Below are 22,259 nucleotides of genomic sequence, written 5' to 3' on the forward strand. Positions count from 1 at the left end.
GAAAAGAGAAAAACTTTCTGAACCAATATTTTGTGGGAGGAGACAATCCAAAGAACTTATCTGGAGGACGCAACTGGTCCCCATGATCATGACGTGCACCATAGATTCCCGACCCAGTCTATTTGTATCAATCGATTTGTCCGACGGTCTGACTTGCTGGGGATGATAAATGGATGTTCATCTTGTTGCGAATGTGGTAGCTTTTGCTGCTCTATCTTGTCGCCTCATAGTGCCCTTCGTGGGGTTTTCACTAATGAGACTCTCTCTTTTCTCTCATCTCCCGGCGCCTTATGGTGCCTGTGAAGGTTTTCACCAATAAGACTCTCTCATTTCATATCCCTTATCTTACATCGCCTCTCGGTGCCTATGAAGGTTTTCACCGATAAGACTCTCTCATTTTATTTCTTTCGAGGAATCGGGGCGTTGTAGATACGACCCTCTCTTCTGGAGATTCTTTTGACTATCAACTCATTCCCAGTCTTGCGATCCTCTTCTTTGCTGGGGATCAGTGTATTATTCTCGGCCTTATTTGCCGGATTTGGCATCTCTCGAACATTGATCGGGAGGTCTTTTGGATGTTGACGTTGGTTTTGGTGTGGGATTGAAGAAAGGCTACAAAAATGAAAACAATTTGAAGGGTGATGTGCTACAACTTTTGGAATCTAACCTTTGTTGGAACTTAAAACATAACCTCTGCCCCAGTTTTCTTGCTTGGGGAATTTTATTTTTTATGCTTATGTTGAGTTACGTGCGTTACGCACATTGTGCTATATTGTGCACCCTATGTACATTATGCATCCTATATTTGCTATGATGCATACTATGACCGAGCCGTGAGGCGCCTACGTATCCTCTTTGAGGAATCAGGTCAAACGTAGTTCCCACGGTTTTGTATTTCTTTATGATTTCATCTTCTTCTTTTTTTTCTTCTTTCCTTTTTCGTATCTTTCCCATTAGTGATTCCAAAAGAGGGGTATTGAAAGAATTTGCTTAAGGCTCAAAGGGGGAAGCAAGGGTTAAACAGTGTTTGGGTAGAAGAAAGAATTGCCTCCGTCATCTCATTATCCAATAAATGCCAAATACAAACAAACAAACCGAATAATTGCCGTAATTAAAGAAATTACGCATAATATCTCTTGACTGCATCTGAATTGATAGCCATGTCGACACATCTACCCTCGACATCTGTCAAACACAAAGCACCGTTGGACAATACTCTGGTCACGATATAAGGCCCTTGCCAATTTGGGGCGAATTTGCCTTTCGCCTCGACCTGATGTGGGAGGATCTTCTTCAATACCTGCTGCCCTACTTCAAACTTCCTGGGGCGCACCTTTTTATTATACGCTCTAGCCATTCTCTTCTGGTACAGCTGACCATGGCACACTGCTGCCAATCTTTTCTCATCTATCAGGCTCAACTGTTCCAAGCGAGCTTTGATCCATTCATCATCATCAATTCCGGCTTCAGCGACAATTCGGAGGGACGGAATTTCGACCTCTGCTGGTATCACGGCCTCAGTTCCATACACCAGCAAATAAGGAGTTGTGCCTATGGAAGTCCGGACGGTAGTGCGGTAACCCAACAAAGCAAAGGGCAATTTCTCGTGCCACTGTCTGGACCCTTCCACCATTTTTCGCAGTATCTTCTTGATATTCTTATTGGCTGCTTCGACTGCTCCATTTGCCTTAGGACGATATGGGGTGGAATTGCGGTGTGTAATCTTGAATTGTTGGCATACCTCTTTCATTAGGCTGCTATTAAGATTCGCACCGTTATCCGTGATGATCACTTTTGGGATCCCAAATCTGCAGATGATATGGGAGTGAACAAAGTCCACCACTGCCTTCTTGGTTACCGATTTGAAGGTTTTAGCCTCAACCCATTTGGTGAAGTAATCAATGGTCACTAGAATGAACCTGTGACCGTTGGACGCTGCTGGCTCGATGGGCCCGATGACATCCATGCCCCATGCTACAAACGGCCAGGGTGCTGACATCGTATGCAACTCTGTTGGCGGAGAGTGAATCAAGTCTCCATGTATTTGGCACTGATGGCATTTCCTCACGAAAGTGATACAGTCGTGTTCCATGGTTAGCCAATAACACCCTGTTCGAAGGATCTTTCTTGCCAATACATATCCGCTCATGTGTGGTCCGCAAACTCCCGCATGTACCTCTTCCATAACCGTCATTGCTTGACTGGCATCTATGCATCTCAACAATCCCAAATCCGGGGTTCTTTTGTACAATACCCCTCCACTGAGGAAGAAACCATTCGACAACCGCCGAAGGGCTCTTTTTTGGTCTCCAGAGGCATGTTCCGGATATATCCCCATCCTGAGGTATTCTTTGATATCATGAAACCAGGGTTTGCCATCCGCTTCTTCTTCTATGGCATTGCAGTAGGCGTGCTGATCACGGACCTGGATGTGTAGAGGATCAACATACATTTTGTCAGGGTGGTGCAGCATTGATGCTAAGGTGGCTAAGGCATCCGCAACCTCATTGTGAATTCTCGGGATGTGTTTGAACTTTACCGATCGAAATTTCTTGCTCAGATCATGCAAGTATTGTCGGTATGGTATGAGCTTTAGATCTCGTGTTTCCCATTCACCCTGAATTTGATGTACCAAGAGGTCCGAGTCTCCCAAGACCAAGACGTCTTGGACATCCATGTCAGCAGCCAAGCGCAGACCCAGAATGCAAGCCTCATATTCGGCCATATTGTTAGTGCAGTAGAAGCGCAGTTGGGCCGTAACAGGATAATGCCGTCCTGTTTCAGAAATGAGTACTGCCCCTATTCCAACCCCTTTTGCGTTTGCAGCTCCATCGAAGAAAAGCTTCCAACCTGATTCCTCGGGTAATTCCAACTCATTCGTATGCATCACCTCTTCGTCAGGAAAATACGTTCTTAAGGGCTCGTATTTTTCATCAACGGGATTTTCTGCCAAATGGTCTGCCAGTGCCTGGGCTTTCATGGCCGTCCTTGTCACGTAGATGATATCAAATTCTGTGAGCAGAATTTGCCATTTTGCCAACCTTCCCGTGGGCATAGGTTTCTGAAAGATATACTTCAATGGGTCCAAGCGGGATATGAGATAAGTAGTATATGAAGACAGGTAGTGCTTCAACTTCTGAGCTACCCAAGTCAGGGCGCAGCATGTTTTCTCGAGTTGAGTGTACTTGACCTCATGCACTGTGAATTTCTTGCTAAGATAGTAGATGGCCTGCTCCTTCCTCCCTGTGTCATCATGTTGCCCCAGTACACAACCAAATGAATTTTCCAAGACCGTTAGGTAAAGGATGAGGGGTTTCCCGGGCTTAGGCGGGACCAATACGGGTGGATTAGACAGATATCCTTTGATTTGGTCGAAAGCCTCCTGACACTCTGCCGTCCAACCTACTGCAGCATCCTTTCTCAGTAGCCGAAATATGGGCTCACAAGTTGCTGTGAGTTGAGCGATGAACCTGCTGATATAATTGAGTCTACCCAGCAAACTCATTACCTCTGTTTTGTTCCTTGGCGGTGGCAAATCTTGGATGGATTCAATTTTGGATGGGTCTAACTCAATCCCCCGTCGACTGACGATGAATCCTAGCAACTTTCCTGATGGAACCCCGAATGCGCATTTGGCCGGGTTAAGCTTGATATCATACCTTCGGAGTCTTTGGAAAAATCTCCTTAGGTCTGCTACATGGTCCTCCTGACGCCAAGATTTGATGATCACATCATCGACGTACACTTCTATTTCTTTGTGTATCATGTCATGAAACACAGCAGTCATTGCTCGCATGTACGTTGCCCCAGCGTTCTTTAACCCGAACGGCATTACCCGATAGCAGTAGGTTCCCCATGGCGTAATAAACGCTGTCTTCTCAGCATCCTCTTCGTCCATTAGGATCTGATGATAACCCGCATAGCAATCCACAAAGGATCCGATCTCGCGCCCAGCGCAATTATCGATCAGGATATGAATGTTGGGTAACGGGAAATTGTCCTTGGGACTTGCTTTGTTGAGGTTGCGATAGTCGACGCACACCCTGATTTTTCCATCCTTCTTTGGGACTGGTACCACATTGGCCAGCCACTCGGGATACCGAGTGACCCGAATGACCTTAGATTGTAATTGCTTAATCACCTCTTCTTTGATCTTTACACTCATTTCTGTTTTAAATTTCCTTAGTTTTTGCTTGACCGGAGGGTATGCCGGGTCAGTGGGCAATTTGTGAACCACTAAATCGGTGCTCAATCCAGGCATATCATCATATGACCATGCAAAAACATCTTTGAATTCCCTGAGAGTTTCGATCAATTCTGCTTTGACATTCGGCTCAATGTGGATGCTAATTTTGGTCTCTTGGATGATATCAGCGTCTCCTAGGTTCACAGCCTCAGTGTCGTTTAGGTTAGGCTTGGGTTTCTCTTCAAATTGGCACAGTTCTCGGTTTATTTCTTCGAAGGCTTCCCCTTCGTCACATTCGGATTCATCATCACAAAAGACCTCTTGTATCATTGAGTCAGATTCAGATTGATTTATTAGACTAGGTCGAAGATCTGCTGTGCATGCCATGTCATTAGGACCAGTAAAAAGAGAACTGTTCAGAAAGAAAAAGAACAAAACAAGAAATTAAAATGGGACAAAAGAAAAGAACTTTATTAAATTTGCAGGATAAAAAGGGTTCACACTTTTACAAAACGAAAGTAAAGTTGGGATTACACCCTTGAATAATTCGATCAAACAAACAAACAAACAAAACATTAATCAAAGCCTACTACCAAGACTCCCCTCGAACAGGAAGAGGAGTAACCGTCCAATTGTTGATCTTGGCCTCAGGCCCCACAAATTGTATCTCTGCTCTGCTGGAACCTTCTCCAGCTTCCACCATACTGACATCCGCAAATAGCCTCTCAAAACTCTGATTGAGGTCTTCATTTATACCGATCAAAGGTCCTCGAATCTTTGGGATCGCTGACCCCTTGGCACTTGCTTTAACAAAAGACCTTGAGAGGCGTGGCACTGGTTTAGGCAGGGACCAGACTATCTTCTTCATTTTTCGCGCTTGCTTCCTGTCTGCTGTGGTTGGTTTGAACCCCAACCCGAAAGTTTCCAGATTCTTAGGAAGGGAGACAGGTTGGACTATCCCTTGAAGTTCAACTCCCAGGCCTTTTCCCGGCACAAACCCATTACCCAGCATTTCTGATACCATCATTACTGTTGCGGCAGTCACCCTAGGGTGCGGGATGATTTCTCCTTCAGAAATTTTGTTGGCCGACCCTGTATCGAGAATCTGGTAGACCCAGGGACCCTTGTCATCAGTGGTCTCTATGAAAGGCACAATGGTTCCGCCCATGGTGCATGTCGTATCCTCGCCGTGCAACACGACCTCTTGTCTTTCCCACTCGAACTTCACTGTCTGATGTAAGGTGGAAGGCACCGCTTTAGCTGCATGAATCCAAGGTCGTCCTAACAGCAAGTTGTAAGATACCGTGGCGTCCAACACCTGGAATTCCATGGTAAATAGGACCGGACCAATGGTTAATTCAAGTACAACATCCCCCACAGTGGCTGTTCCGTTTCCGTCAAACCCTCGGACACAGATGCTATTCTCCCGGATTCTTCCACGGTCAATCTTTAACTGGTCCAGGGTGGATAATGGACAAATATTGGCGCTTGAGCCGTTATCCACCAATACTCGGGTTACCACCGAGTCTTCACATTTGACAGCTAGGTATAGAGCTTTATTGTGCTCCGTTCCTTCCACCGGCAGGTCATCATCTGAGAATGTTACCCTGTTCACCTCGAAAATCTTGCTGGCAATGGTTTCCAGGTGGTTTACGGAAATCTCACTGGGTACATGGGCCTCGTTCAGTATCTTTAACAGGGCCCTGCGATGTTCCTCGGAATGGAGGAGTAATGACAATAGTGAGATCTGGGCAGGCGTTTTTCTCAGCTGCTCAACCACAGAATAGTCTTGTACTTTCATCTTCCTCAGGAAGTCTTCAGCCTCTTCCTCTGACACTGGCTTCTTGGTTGCCACTGGGTTGGTTTTTCTTAACTCCACCGGAGCAAAACATCGACCTGATCGAGTCAGCCCTTGCGCTTCACAACTGACTTCTTCCACCTGTTTTCCCTGGTACGTCACCACTGCTTTTTCATATTTCCAGGGCACAGCCCTGCTGTCAAGCATAGGCAGTTGGACCACCGGCTTTATGGTTACCCGTTCTCTACATACCCCTTTTAACACGACCGCTGGTGTGGGCAGGATCCCTGGTATTACCAACTTACTTGGCTCGGGTTTGCTTGCTATGACGGACGGGTTCTTCCCCCATAATACTACCGGCTTGACACCTTCTCCCTGCGACTGTACATTTGTTCCTCCATTGGTTAAGACTTCTTTTGGGGCAGCTTGGACCATCATCACTGTTTGTGAGGGTTTTCTTAATTCACCTCCCTCACACACCAACTCAATCATGTGAGCTTCGTGGTGCGCTGGCAGCGGATTTTGGTTGATGTTAGGAGCCTCCGGTGTCTGGACCTCGATCTTATTGGTGTCAATAAGATCCTGTATGGCATGCCTTAACTTCCAACACTTCTCGGTATCGTGCCCGAGCATCCCTGAACAGTATTCACAACTGATTGAACGATCCAAATTCTGAGGCGGGGGATTTGGTTCCCGAGTATGGACAGGACTAACCAAACCTAATTGCCGCAGCTTGTGGAACACAACGGTGTAGGTTTCTCCCAGTTCGGTGAAGGTTCTTTGTTTCCGCAACCTATCATTTCTGGCATCTGGATTTCCCCGGAAACCTGCCCCCGAAGGATTTCTATATGCCCTTGGTGGAGGGTAAGTGTTTTGTGGTGGTGCATATATGTTCTGGGGAGCCGGTGCGCGCCATTGTGGGCGAACCGGAGGCTGAGTGTATACCTGGGCTTGGTGTACGGAACAATGTGGTTCTCGAGGTGGATAGAAATTTTGTGGTGGGTTGTATGGGTAGTTTGACCTGTGAGGCCTGGGTTGGTTGTAGTGCGGCCTGCCAGCCCTGGACCAACTGCCTGCCTCGATCGTGGCAACCTCTTCTTTCTTTCTTCTTAGCGCACCTCCCGTGCCGCTTTGAATAGCCTGGGTTGTGGCCTTAAGTGCCGAATAGTTTAAGATCTTGTCCGACCTCAAACCTTCTTCTATCATGACCCCTATTTTGACCACCTCGTTGAAAGATTTTCCAACCGTTGTCACCAAGTGACCAAAGTAGGTTGGATCCAATGTCTGCAAAAAGTAGTCTACCATTTCTCCCTCTCTCATGGGAGGATCGACTCTAGCTGCTTGTTCTCTCCAGCGGAATCCGAACTCGCGAAAACTTTCTCCGGGTTTCTTCCCAGTTCTCAATAACGTGAGACGGTCAGGGACTATCTCTAGATTGTACTGGAAATGACCTGCAAAAGCCTGTGCCAGATCATCCCACGTGTACCACCTGCTGAAATCCTGCCTGGTATACCATTCCAGTGCAGATCCGCTCAGACTTTGGCCGAAGTAAGCTATCAAAAGCTCATCCTTGCCTCCTGCCCCTCTCATTTTGCTACAAAATCCCCGCAAATGTGCCATGGGATCACCGTGCCCTTCATATAAATCAAACTTGGGCATCTTGAACCCTGCCGGGAGTTGGACATCTGGGAAAGGGCACAGATCTTTGTATGCCACGCTGACTTGGTTGCCCAGCCCGTGTAAGTTCCTGAAGGATTGCTCCAGGCTTTTGAACTTTCTCAACACTTCATCCTGTTCAGGGGCCTTAACCGGCTTCTCAACCTCTGCCGGAACTTCCAAATGGGGATTGTAAGCCTGTGGTTCGGGTGCATGGAATGTAGGCTCAGGGGGATAGTATTGTGTATCGTGAGCCTGAAACAATGGCTCACTGGTCGTTCGCTGCAAAGGGGCTGATGTAGGTCCCACAAAAATGGGAATATTGGGTGTTGGGAGAGGTTGATGGGGTGGTGGAGCTTGGGAATCATGAGGGCTTCTTTCTTGATGATAGAGGGGATTTGGGCGGCTTGTGGAAGGGCCAGAGTGAGGGTACTCCGGCACGTGTCCCAGTGTCTCAGGGCTCTTTTGCGTTTTGGCCAGGGCTAGCTGCATTGCATGCATCTCTAGTCCCATCCTTTCAATCTTTTCCATTGCCTCTTTTAGCAACTGGCTCATCGGCCTTTCTTCCTCATTACTATTCTCAGAAGTGGTCATGCTTGTTGCTACCGGTCCTTTGGATCTGGTTTGGTATGAATGTGTTGCCAGAATTCTTTAACAACTAACTGTCTGGTATCAGACAACAACAAACTTTGTTAGTGTTAGAGCTTAACAGATTTGATCATAACACATAGAGGATGCAATGCACCTAGGCAGTTAACCGTTTCTACATGCTTTGCTTCAAACCACATGCGTCATCCCGGTTTGTTCATTCGTTTTTTTTTAGAGTATTCTGCGAAACCCCGCGTTTTATTTTATTTACATTTTCTTTTATTTATTTATTAAAAGCGGTCGAATCTTATGGGGATTGCCTACGTATCACGTCCCCGCGTGAATCAGACCAGGCGTAGTTCTGCCTTAAAGTAAAGACACATAGAAATTCTTCCGGAGTCACTTAATTTCATTATCAAAATTTGCTATTACACATTACTTCAAACAAAATAGCAACAGTACAGACTCCAGGGTTTTAAACTTGGTTTGAGGAAAAGAAAACAACATTGGGGAAACAACAAACAAAACAACCAGGACTCGATCAACAACTAATTTTCCAACTTAGGGACCCACGAGGCATCTTTCGGCCCTTTCGCGGCCCTAGGTGTAAGGTCTCTTTGCAAGCCCTTCAACTCGTTCATAATCCGATGGACGCAGCTCATGATGGAAGCAATGAGGTTTTCCCGAGGTGTCTGCTCGCATGCCAAACATTTTAGGTAGATGTAATGCCCGACTTTGTCAATTCTTGCCCGAATGTTGTCCCTTTCTGCGAACAATTGCCTTATCTGTCGGCTTTTCAACATTAGCGTTTGTGCATTGGCGGCGAGCTGATCCTGGAATATATCCATTTGCCTTTCCATCCTTGTCATTGCATTGTAATAGCGTCTCCGGTCGGCCTGGGCATCTTGCGTTTGCTTGAAGATCCGCTCTTGCAAGGCGGAATTTGTTTCCTTCGCTGCTTTGACGCTCAGTTCACAATTTCTCATGACTTGCTGTAGGCGCTTTCTCCGGGCCATGGTACCTTCTGCCCATTTGGCCTTCATCCTTGCTATGCAGGCCTCTGATAGGTCTAATTCTACCTGGCTCTGGATGACCTGATTTCTCAAACTGGCTATCAATCTTTCATCGGAGCAACGCCTCTGTCGGTCGATGTTATTCTTACTGGCTTGGTGAAGCCGGGCCTTCAGGGTTTGGTTTTCTTGGGCTAACTTGTCTTTTTCAGCCTGCTCTTGGGCGACTTGTACGTTGTTTTCGAATACCATCCTTTCCATTTGTCGCTTGAGCTTCCTAATTTCAACCAGGTAGTCCTCCTCTTTTGCAAGCCAGTCCCATTGTTCTTGCGATGACTCAACAAAATTTCGGAGGTGAGGCCGTTTGGTTGGCCGTTTTACGATGTTCTTCATGTTCTGCCAAGTGATATAGGCTGGCGAGACTTCACCCCTAGACAAATCATTTACTCGGGTATTCGCCGTTAAGTACTGGCATTCACTCCATATGCAACGAACTGTCTTTTCAGGAAATTGGCCGTCACTGCTGACCTCGACTGCATAAGTGCTGAGATCTTCGTCCGGGTGTAGTACTTGACATCTTCCCAACTGCCTCATTACCCTGTAAGGGGCATAAGGTTGAATACCCCTGAGTCCCATCAAGAGGAAGTGAGGACCAGTGGCGGGCATGTATATGATTTCTTCCACAGAAAGCCAACCCAAAGTCCAGTTTATTTGGTCTGCGGTGATGATCCGGAGATAGGATATCCATTCTTCAAACCCTCCCGGTGATCGGAAACCTGAAACCCTTAGGCTATAACCCTCGATGCAGCCCCCATTTGTAGACATGTAGCGCATATACTGAGGGTGGTGACACAAGTGTTCGATCATCCACATCTGTAACAACAAGTTGCACCCTTCGAAGAAGTCTGCTCCAGCCTTACAAGCCGTGAGGGCTCGGTATATTTCTGACATTATCATGGGAGCAAGGATGCTTTTATCGTTGGTAATCAGGATTCTGACGATTCCAGCCACCTTTAGGTCGATATTTCTATCTTTTCGGGGAAACACCACAAGGCCCAAAAATGCCACCATAAAAGCGAACCGCCTATGCTCATTCCATTTTACCAGATTTCCCCTTCTGCAAACACCACTTTCTGGATCATTGAATCCTCCCATGCTCCCGTACCTCTGGTATATGAATTGTAGGGTAGAAAAACCTTTATCCAGTTCAGCGTATGGGACTCCTTTGCTTATCTTCAACAGATCCATGAATTTGTGTGAATTCACAGCCCTTGGAGCGATCAGGTATTTGTGTCTCAAACCTTCAGTGACGTCCATGTAACCCGCCACTTCCTCTAAGGTTGGGGTGAGTTCGAAATCTGAGAAACGGAACACGTTGTGGGCCGGATCCCAAAATGTAACCAAAGCCTTTATGATGTCGCACCGAGGCCTGACTTTCAACAAATCAACCAAACCCCCCAGATGCAGTTTGACCTTGTCTTGCTCTGGCCTTTCCAAATCCTCCCACCATAATCGTACCTCCAGGGGAATTTTGCTTCTAACTGTCATCGGCAAACTTGGACTCATGCTCATTCTGCATGTTTATTGGGGTGATTAAGCAAAGATCCAGACTCACAAATCGACACATTTTTTCTAGAAAAACGAAATTTTGGTTGTTTCTGAAAAGTACGATGTTACCTTAAAACTTTCGTTATTTAGTTTATACCTCTATTTTGAAAGAACAAGTTGAGCCCGATGGGGGTTGCCTACGTATCCCGCACCATGCGAGAATCAAACTGACGTAGTTCGGGCATAAATTGAATTTTGGGGACACCCTATTTTTCTCTTAAAATGAATCAAAGACTCCTTTTTTTTTTTTTAAAACAAATTAATAAGACACACATTTTTTCAAAATTCTGGCAGAGCTTTGACCATTTTTGTGACTTTTCAAGAATAAATAAGTAACCCCTTAACCGTTATTCCTCTTCCTTTTCCAAACATTCCCGATATTCAGAAACCGGTCAGCATGCAAGCCTTGAAACAAGTAAATGCATAAAGCAAACAGGATGTAGCAGGATGGTCTTTATTCTCAGGTTGCCTGTCCTAGACGGACCCAGCCCCTGTGCTAAGTCCCCTAAGTCAAATGAACATGATGCAAATAAGCGTTCCTACTAGGGATCCGGCATGAAGTTATGTTATGCTAAGCTGTAAAACCTAGGTGCTTGTTCTAGACCTGGCTTACCCGAGCGGACAACTCGAGCCGAGGATGGGAGCTGTGTACCGGTAACCAAAAGGCCATCCGACTTTGCAACTCCTCCGAATCCTCGTTCTATTTTGGCATATGACACTAACAGAAAGAAGCCACGACCAGCGTGCGCTCCTCAAGAGAGAAGAGAAGGGTTTCGGCACAGTTTATATATACAGTCCAAATAATATCAAGGCGGTAAAAGCAACACTTAGCACATTAGGCTCAAAACATGTAATAAAATCAGATAATAAATAAAACCAAATAGTAACAATTATTCTAAGCTCGAATTCTTAACCCTGAACCAGTGGTTCTGGGTGCTGTCCCCAGCGGAGTCGCCAGAGCTGTCACACCTCCTTTTTCCGCGCCCGAGAGGGCGCAAGGGAGTTTTTTCCAATTAAAGGGCAATCGAAAACGGGATTTATTTATTTATTTCAGAGTCGCCACTTGGGAGATTTAGGGTGTCCCAAGTCACCAATTTTAATCCCGAATCGAGGAAAAGAATGACTCCATATTACAGTCTGCGTACCAGAAATCTGGATAAGGAATTCTGTTAACCCGAGAGAAGGTGTTAGGCATTCCCGAGTTCCGTGGTTCTAGCACGGTCGCTCAACTATTATATTCGGCTTATTTATCTGATTTTAAATACAATTATGAACCAACGTGCCAATTTTAACTTGTAACCGCTTTTATCATTCACTGCTGGTTTATAGGACTTGCAACGTCGTGAAAACATATCTCGAACCCCGTTACATCAATGCACCCGTGGTTATTGACATATCTCGACTTGGTTGAGATTTGGATTTGGGTCACATAAATGTGCACCCGAATTAAGGAGAATAAATTATTAAGACGCGCCTAAAGCGACTAACGTATTGTTTTGGGGAAAACCGTAAAATTTGCTAAACGGCCTGTCCCGGATTCAAAGTATTTTAATATATGCATTTAGAGGGCCCCGCAACTCCTACATTTTTTGTTTGTCGATGCTCGTCTCATTTTATTATTAAATGGAATTTACAACGTCATGGAAATGCATCTCGGGCCACGCCACAATCAATGTGCCCGTGACTAAAGACATATTTCGACTCCGTTGAGATTTGGATTTGGGTCACATAAATGTGCACCCGAGTTTAGGGAGATAACATTATTAAAGGCGCGCCTAAAGCAACTAGCGCATTATTATTTTGGGGTAGGGCCGTGAAATTTGCTAAACGGCCCGTCCCGGAATCTAAGTAATTAATACATATATTTTGTGAGGGCCCCGCAATTTGTCCCTTTTATTCGGCGAGGCTCGTCTCATTTTTTTTTTTTTTTTTAAAAGGATATCCTATAGCAACTACGTTTCTTGTCGCATTTGTCTCTACTAATTGAAAACAGAGATAGTCCTAGTTAATTACATGCTTGCTGGTTATTTACAGCAGGATTCAAAATGCTTTTATAGAACAAGAAAATATGACTACGCACACGGACAACTGATTGAACATTACGGGCCCAAATCCAGCTCATGCGGAATGGGCCAGACCTGGGCCACTGTTTGTTTGATGAGGGCTTGCTTGGTCTGTTTCGACCTGGGCTCGACCCCTGTGAGGTTGAGGTCGTGAACTTGTTCTTGGTTCTATAGGCGTGGTTTATCAGTTATAAAGGGACCGTTTATTAAAGGGAAAAACAATTAACTAATGATGAATAGTTTTCGTGCGCTACTAGACATGCTAATCACTAACACAATTAATTTCTAAACTGCAGCCTACTACATGGTTGAAAATTTTTATCCAACAGCCTACACGCACAATCGGATGTCAAATTACCCTACATTTACAGTTACTATATGTTAAAGCTAACCCAGTATCCGAACAAAAATATAGGCTATCATACATCACAGATCATTCAGTGTACATGCTGTACATAAAATAAACTATCTTCAACTCTTCTCTTTGTATTCATGCTCAACCTCAGATTACATTGACAGTATTAGTCGTGTACCTGGATGTTTGGACAATAGACAGGAGAAGAAGAAAGATATCAGCAACCGGCAACCAAACAGCAAACACAGCAACAACAACCAACAGCCCACAAACGACCCAACAGCAATTTCAAACGATGAAATCCATAGTGGTCGAGTACCCACCAATCGATCCCAGAAACAGAATAACGAGACAGTCGAGAAAACTAGACTATTTTGATGCAATAGCGAAGGAAATTCAATAGTCACACAAGCTCAGCAAATAGCCAACACAGCTTCGATAATCAGTAAGACTGAACTCAATCCACAACACACAGAAACTTAGTGCAGTAACAATCACAGCAGAAGATACACAAACTTCTCTTAATGGAACAATAACAGCCCCAGTTCGAGTAACTGACTTGGCCAGAACAGCTTAACCAACTTAGTTCTTTTTGCAGTTTTGGACAATGTTTTTGTAAAAATGCTCTGAAAATTTCTTTTTTTCTTTTCAGTTTTCTTACTCACCGAAATCTCTTCAGACTCAAAAGAATGGAATCCCCTTCTTTCTAATGGAAGGTCTCCTCTTTTATATCCTAACCTTAACACTTTACAGTCTGTTTTACAACTCAAAATTGCCCCCCCCTGTTGCTTTTCCACTTACTTATTTTAAATAACCAAGCCCCCATGAAATCCCTGACAGCCCTTCTCTCTTTTTGGTTGTTAAAGTGTACTGATCACTTGTTTATTTAATCAAAGTATGGGCAGCAGGAATATAATCTGACAACACATGCTGTCCAATTATTTTAATCCCTTAAAGCTAACCATACACATGCTGCCCACGGTCCAAACCAAATGGCATTGTGTTTAAAAACCAAAATCTGAATCTGCCATTATAACCTTTCCCCTAGACTTTCTTTTAATTTAATTTGAACAAAATCAACAGGCAATACAATTCCGTTCCTAATGGGACTCAAATACGATCACAGCAGAATAAGCAATACGAATCAAGTTGTTACCATTAACGATTGAAACTAATTGACGACATATATCGACTCGACTATATTAATCGTAACACATAACAATCAATCGTTCATATGAACAACACGTATAGAGTCCCGAATGACTTCAGACCAATTTGTTCAAACACTGGGAACTTATGTGAATTAAACTCGTTTGACGACTAATCTATATCACAGGGTATATTCAGAACACAAACAGAAGACAATTGGCCAAATAAAAAGGCCTTTAACAGAGATGGAAGAAATCCGACTGAAAAATAACAAAATAACAAACAAACACAAAGAAATATGATGACAACTTAATTAGAACCAAACAAAGAGAAAAGGAAACTTACTGAAAAAGTTTGAAATCAAACGGACCCAAATCAAACTCGACTTCGAACTTTTGAGGCCGAACAAACTTTAATCAGGGTGTTCTCACATGAGAACACCTTGATTAAGGTCTATTAGACCTCAAACCTATGTCCAAACCGGCCGGATTCCCCAAGTGCATGTGTTCTAAAGTCTGGATATCCAGATCTGGATTTTTGGGAGTTGTGGGTAGATTCGGACCAAACCAAGTTTGGTTTGGTCACGAGGAAGGTCAAGGGAGTGTCTGGTATGAAGATGGGATGGTTTGGCATAGATCCGGGTTCGACTCAAATCTTCAAATGAAGATTCGAGACGAACGAAAGTGATTCGAGGCTCGTGGTTAGTGGATTCGTGTTCAGGTCGGTGAGGTGGTCCTAGGGTGTTCAGGAGGCGGTCATCGGCGTTCATGCCGCCGGCTTTAATGGCGAGGGATACTGGGGCGGCTGCTAGGGTTCGAGGATGAGAAGGGGTTGGGGAAGGAGATGACTGAAGGGGGGGTTCGGATAGGGGGTGCGGGGTAAAGGGCTGAGTTTATATATGGGGGGGTTGATTGGATCTGAGCCGTTGGATCATACGATCTCAACGGCTTGGATCTGAGGGTGAGAAACAAGACGGGGTCGTTCAGTAGTTAAACGGGGTCGTTTGGTTTAAATGAGGGGTTGGGTCGGATTGGTTATTGGGTCGGGTTTGAACACGGGTTGTTGAAAGGGGTTCTGAACCGTTGGATTGGCCTGGACGGACGGCTTAGATTTATTTGCCTGAAACGGCGTCGTTTCAGAAGGTACCTGGGCAGGCCTGGACTTGGACTGGGTCTGAGTGCTGGTTTGGGCCTGTTTTATTTCATTTCTTTTGGGCCCAAACCGGTTTTCCCTCATTCTTTTACTTTTTTTTTTCTTTTAATAATAATAAATAAAATAGCAAAATTAAAATCAACAACACTATAACATTTCCACATAATTATCACGAAAAATATTTAAGTAAGTTAAATCACAACCTAGAACGAACGACTCACATATATTTATATTTTGAATTTTCTTTTAACGACACATATATATATATTTTTTTTTGTATTTTTGTTTGATAATGACTAGATGCAAAATGGACAGACCCACAAACGACTACCAACACATGTCACGGAAAGATCGAAAAATTGTACAGCGAAACCATTTGTCACTATTTTTATTTTCTTTTTTGGAGCGATTGTCCGTAAAGCAAAAATCACGTGCTTACAGTTGTAATGTGGGCTAAGGGGCAGGTAGGATATATTTAGTATATAGTAGCTAACCCTCCTAACCACTTTAACATATCACGTATTCATCTCTAACCGTGGTAGAAACCATCAAGAACTCTCTAAATTCCATTTTCTCAAAACCCAACCGTCAAGACTGAATCCTTCTAACCCAACCAAGCTACGCAGGTCACCAAAACTCAAGAGCATTGCCACGAAACACCTGTAGAAACTCATTACCTCATAAACACCCAAAGAACTAATCATACCCATTACCATGCCGATCCAACCTACTACCAAGTTGTCCTATCTATCCGAGTTCCTTCTGAATTGCATTCACATTGATACTTCTCCTCGCCATAATACCTCAATCCTCAACCCAGCTCACCACATGAGACCCTAACATAAATCACACTACCCTAAGGCTCATAAGTCGCGGATGCTCTCTTAAGTACCCCAAAAGTACCACAACTGAGATACCCACTCCGAAGAGACCTTCTATGAATTTCAAGTTGTTCATCTTACTTTCCTGATACTAAAATGTAGAATCCACAACGATGTAGAAATACTGTGAGCCTCGACACCATCTAATGTAACTCTCAGCTTCTATCCACATACAAACCTGCAAAAATTCTCAATTGCCACATATAAATCTTGAATTCATTAGAACCGTTCTCGAGAGTTATCCACTCTGCTCAAATCTCAATTAGACTGATCAAAATGGCCGATCAACCTGAGCCCCATTAGCACTCCAACACCCAAGGATGTAACCCTACCTTAATGCAACCAGATAAGTTTCTGCTCTACGCATATTACATCCTTCACCAATAACAACTCAAATCATTCCATGATTATCATATACTCATAAAACCTAATATAACTCGTATCCAGAAATTTCCTTTACTCGAGTCATCCTTGATCTCAACCTCTACAAGTCATAACTGATTCACCGGTATACCTCAAACTGAAACTAATACGATACTTAGCTGTGCAATCAACTTATCAATAGCAGACTCCCCCACTTGGCTCAAAGCCATAGATCAAAACACATAAAAACTCACTATGCCCATACTCTATTACTGTCATAATACCATAGTGAGATTGAACTAAATCCTTTATAAGCTCATGCAACACAAACCATCTAGTACTTCAAATCATCTGCAAATCTCGCATTCACCCTCGTAACAGTCAAGACAACTCTTATACGTGATCCAAACTCAATTTGTAGCACATATAATTCACTGGTAAAGGAGGACTCGCTACAAAACAACATAGGGATCACACGCCCTCAGGATACCCCGCAGGAGATAACCCATCTGCTTCGTCTCTAACTAACATCTCTTTATAACCTTCCACCATCATAAACATCACGCAATCACTTAATCTTCCTGAGTCTGAACTCATATCACGACATGAAATCTACTTTATTCCCCAACTAAACAACATGAAAAGACCTTCAACACACCCATAACTCGGGGCTATACATCAAATCAAGATGGAAATCAAGCACATCCAAGTAGTTCTTTCTATCCTCAAGCAAACCCTCATCGTCACATCCAAATCATATGAACACATCTCGCAGTCAAATCATACTCATCACGTAGCCATCCAGCCATCACTTTCACTAATAGGGACACTACCGAACATATAAATCCAAAAGCACACGCTCACATAATCAACACCTCAGTGCTGAAGCTACAAACAAAGCCCGGCCCGAAATCCTCCGGATTGGCCCAACATCAACACACAGAAATCACATATCGCCTCTCATTCAGGAATCACAAGCCGTTGATGCACAGCTGATACCGAGCGCTCATGCGCACATACGAACGCATGGAAGGAATTTTAAGAGTTACATTTCAAGCTGAATCAATGTCGCACGATAAAAATTCAAGAATGTGGGATTTTGTAAAGGTTCAACAACCTCTCGAAGATAAGTACAGACGTTTCCTTACCGATCCGCGAGACTTTACTAAACCTGCTCATGACTCGTGAGACCTATGTAACCTAAGCTCTGATACTAACTTGTCACGACCCAAAACTAACCCTGTCGTGATGGCGCCTAACGTGGTACTAGGAAAGCCGACACACTACCAAAACCAATCAATATTTTCATTTTTAAGACAAAACCAAAGCTATTTAACAATAAACCTACATAAGGAGTTTAAATCAAAACAACAGTGTGGAAAGAAAGCCCGACAACGGGGTGTCACTAGTCATGAACATCTACTACAACCGTCTGACAACATCAAGACTAACATAGCCTGGAAATAAATGAATACAACTAAGGCCTCATAAGGAGGGAGAAAAGCAGTGCTGCGATCGCGAGACAACTACCTTACTAACTCCGATGGACCGGGCACTGAGTAATCAACACCCGCTACCGGATTCAGAAATATCCGGATTTGCACACAAGGTGCAGGGAGTAATGTGAGTACGCCAACTCAGTAAGTAATAAAAGTAAATAAAGATTGAGCAGTAGTGACGAGCAATAAAACATATACAGTTCATATCATGAAATCTCAGTAAAATACAACAAGCTTTTAAAATCAGGGTTTTGAATCAACTCAGCTCATTTAAATCCAGTTTCAGTAAAACCATTTAAAATATCTTTCAATAGTTTTCAACGAAGTGATGAAACAGTGAGTAAAGATGATGAAAACATAAACATGCCCTCAAGCAAAACTCACTCGTATACAGCCCTTCGGGCAACATAAATCAAGAACAGCCCCTCGGCGAACATCACTCGTGAACAACCCCTCGAGCAAACCTCACAGTCACTCATGTACAGCCCCTCGGGCATTATGAGCACGTGATTTGTGCCATATGTGAATTACTCCCATAAATTCAAGAAAAAAAATGAATTTTTCACATTGTTTGCAATTTCGTAGATTTTTGTGGCATTTTTATCGACTGTTTGCATTTGTCTGTGCATGTTTATTTTATCTAAGTCATGAAAAATACAAAAATATGTTGCATTTGCATTTAGTATTTAATTTTACATTTGTTAAACTAATTAGCAAATTAGTTGTTTTATAAAAATGGAAAAATCACAAAAATAGTTTACTTTTGCACTTTTTAATTTTAATTTTGGAATTTTGGTAGTTTTCCCTTTAAATTTGGTTTTTAATTACTTGTGGTAATTTTTAGTTAGAGTTAATTAATTCAATGTGGTAGGATAATTTGATTTAGGAATTAATTTAGGTTTTTATTCTTTTAGATTTAATTTAAAAGAATTTTGAAAAAAAAGAAAAAGAAGGATGAGAGAGGATTTGATTTTTTGGGCCTGTTTTATTTCAAAATCCACAAGCCCAAATCATTTGTCCCCAAAATACTCGCCCAACTCCAGCCTAGACCCGTCCCCGATCTGGTCCAAACCCATGCATAAACCAAACGACGCCGTTTTGCTATCCCCTTATCTGAGCCGTTGATTTCGCTTCATCCAACTGCCCTAGGACTTCCCCCTATCTCAAATAAGACTGTCCGAAATCCCTCATTTAGACCTAAGATCAAATAAGCCCTCCTCTCATCTCCCTCATCAGATAACGCCATTTTCGAGCAAGTCCACCATTATTATCACCGGCGAAATAACTCTAGTCACCACCAAAATTTGGCCATGCAACCATCACCCCTCCTTGCATCCTAATCCATCACCATTTTCCCAAAACCCTCGCCAAATTGGACCTGTTTCAAATCTGAAATCGAAGGAGAAGAAAATCTCTCAAGTCCTCGAGTTCTGATGAATGATTGGGCTTGAAACGAGTATTGCTCGTTTGTTCTCAAAAGGAACATACGGTTAATAGTAGGTTTCGAGTCAAGTCGGAATCGTTTGAAGTTTATCAAGCCTTGTGGCCATCGAGGTATTTGTTCTTTGTTCTTGCTCTTTCGTCTCTGTCGTCTGCTTCATGTTTGAACCAACCTCCTTCCGTTTCTTCTTTTCTTATTCTTGTTAATGTTTAAGGCTATGGTCCTGAGCCTTATTCCTCTTTAGTTTAAGTTTAGTTTTAAATAAAACGGGTTAGCGTATCAATATCCTGGTTTAATTAGTCGTTTAATTACTAAATAACTGTTTTCCGAGCTTCTCTAAGTGAACTGAAATTCAAAGGGTTAGTCTGTTTTGAAGATTTCTATTAAGTCAGAGTTTGAAAACTCAAAAGTGGGCTGTTAGTACAGGCTCATGGTTTGGGCTGGGTTTTGAATTAATTCAACCTTGGGTCAACTTTGACCCATATTGGTTTTGGTTTCAGGGGTAATAACAGGGTGCTTAAGGGGTAGTTTAGGAACTTAGGCTTAGAGAATCTTTGAAAACTGATTGAAGAAGCTTCTAGGAAGCTGGGGTGGGGGACTCATGTGAGAATCTGAAATTTACCCTAAGGGTATGAAAGCAAAAACCAAAATTGGAAAAGGTTTTAGGGGCAACAAATTGATTCCTTAGGGCTGCCCTAGAGCCTTGCCTATAAAGGCATCATAACTTGACATTCAAGTCAGAATTTAAGAGATAAAAACTGAAAAAAATTGAGACAGCTGGGAGATTTTGAACATTGATTGTCCTGCATTTTCTTGGTGAAAATTGCTTAAAAACTCTGTTTAAGTGTTGAATTTCTGATCCCCTTCACTAGATAGAATCCCTGGTAGCCTAGATTCTGCACTTGGCTGAAAATGGCTTGATTTTTGGTCTTGAAAAGCTGGTTTGAAGCTGTTTGGTGTCTGGTTTTACTGTTCCATTGCTTGAATCAAGCTGGTTTTCCTTGCTTTGTTTCCTGATTACTGGGCTACTGCTGTTTATTGCTTCCTCACTTCTTTTTCCTTGCAATTGCCAGGTATATGATCTGAAACTTGTATAATGTGATGTTCAAGTCGAAGAGTGAAATGGAAATGAGATTTTGAAGCTTAACTTTAAGTCATTTGTTCATAGCTTAGCCTTATTTCTGTGGTCTATGAATCCTTTTGTTTCATATTTCTCCTAGTTAAGTTTCCTCATATGTGGTTGATCATGTCATCAAACGCTATATGTTTACTTTAGGATTTATTTGGTTTTGTTTGAATGTAATTAATTCAGAAACATTTTTAACTTTATGGAGTATAACCTAAATGGATCAGCGATTAGATTCTATGTTTGATGGTGTAAACTAAGTAATGAGAAATGTATTAGATTTGTTTGCCTGCTATCTGATTCATTAGAAGTATCATAGCATGCTAAGCAACATTAGGTTTCACGGGATATCTAATTGAATGGTGTTTTAAGTTATGATCAGTTTTTTTTTACAAGTTGTGTCTGAACATGTGCCGTTAATAATATTCAAAGTTTCCTGGTATATTCATTATTGGTGGTGATGAGATTTATCCCGTTGTGTTTGAGTGTAAAGGGCTGTTTTGCGTTAGTATGGGTTCGATGTTGGGTCTAGGATCCTCAGTTTGGTTCTTCACAGGATTTGGGCTCATTGGGCCCTAAATTCTAAGGTCATTGCAAGGGAAAATGGCTTGTTGTTGTTATTTGGGTTTGCTTATTGAGCCTAGTAGCTCATTCGTTTGGTGGCTGGACTGTCGTGGTAGCAGAAGTGACCCAATGTTGCATAAGAGACAAAATTTGAAATTTAGCTTAGTTAAGCTGTATTAATTGTTTTAAAAATCAGAGTTGAAGTTTGCTTAATTCGTTTTCATGCTCAATGCTAGTATCAGTCGACTTGCATTATTGGTGCTAGAGGTGGATCATCGGGATTGTAAGAATTTGATTAACAATTCGATTAGTATCAGTTAAGTTGTTCAATTCGATTGGTATCAGTTAATAATTGGGGCGTGCCATAATGAGTTAAAGCATATTTACGGCCCTCAGAGGTTTAGCTTGAGTTCCTTTTTAAAATTAGAAACAGGGTGTGCCTTGCCAAATAAAATTTCAAAACTGCAAGGCCCTCGTTTAATTACTATTTTTATCCTTAGAAATCGAGGCGCGCCATTTAGTGAATTTCCATGGCCCTCACAAATTTAAAAATGCGCAGTTGCTTTAGGCGCTATCTAATAATTTACCTTTCTAAACTCGGGTGCACATTTATGTGACTCAAATCCAAAATCTCAACAACGTTAGACAAATGTGTTGCGGACTGCGGGTGCATTTATGTGACGTGGTTCAAGACATATTTTAAATGGCGTTGCAATCTTCCTTAAAATGGTTAAAAGCGGTTATAAAGCTAAAATGCACATAGGTTAAAACATGTAATTAAAATCAGATAATTGAGCCAAAAATAATAGTTGAGTGACCG

At 42.8% G+C, this 22,259-nt stretch overlaps 1 long non-coding RNA gene across 1 annotated transcript in view; it reads left to right on the forward strand.

The window, feature by feature from the left end:
- Positions 1-21,119, forward strand: part of LOC142164768 (uncharacterized) — a 33,893-nt gene extending 12,774 nt beyond the window's left edge. Inside the window, exon 2 of the long non-coding RNA XR_012695739.1 lies at positions 20,823-21,119. This is a non-coding gene — a long non-coding RNA (uncharacterized LOC142164768). The remainder of the gene's footprint in view (positions 1-20,822) is intronic.
- Positions 21,120-22,259: the final 1,140 nt, after the last annotated feature.

The sequence above is a fragment of the Nicotiana tabacum genome, chromosome 10, assembly GCF_000715075.1.
Source record: "Nicotiana tabacum cultivar K326 chromosome 10, ASM71507v2, whole genome shotgun sequence".
NCBI lineage: Eukaryota > Viridiplantae > Streptophyta > Magnoliopsida > Solanales > Solanaceae > Nicotiana > Nicotiana tabacum.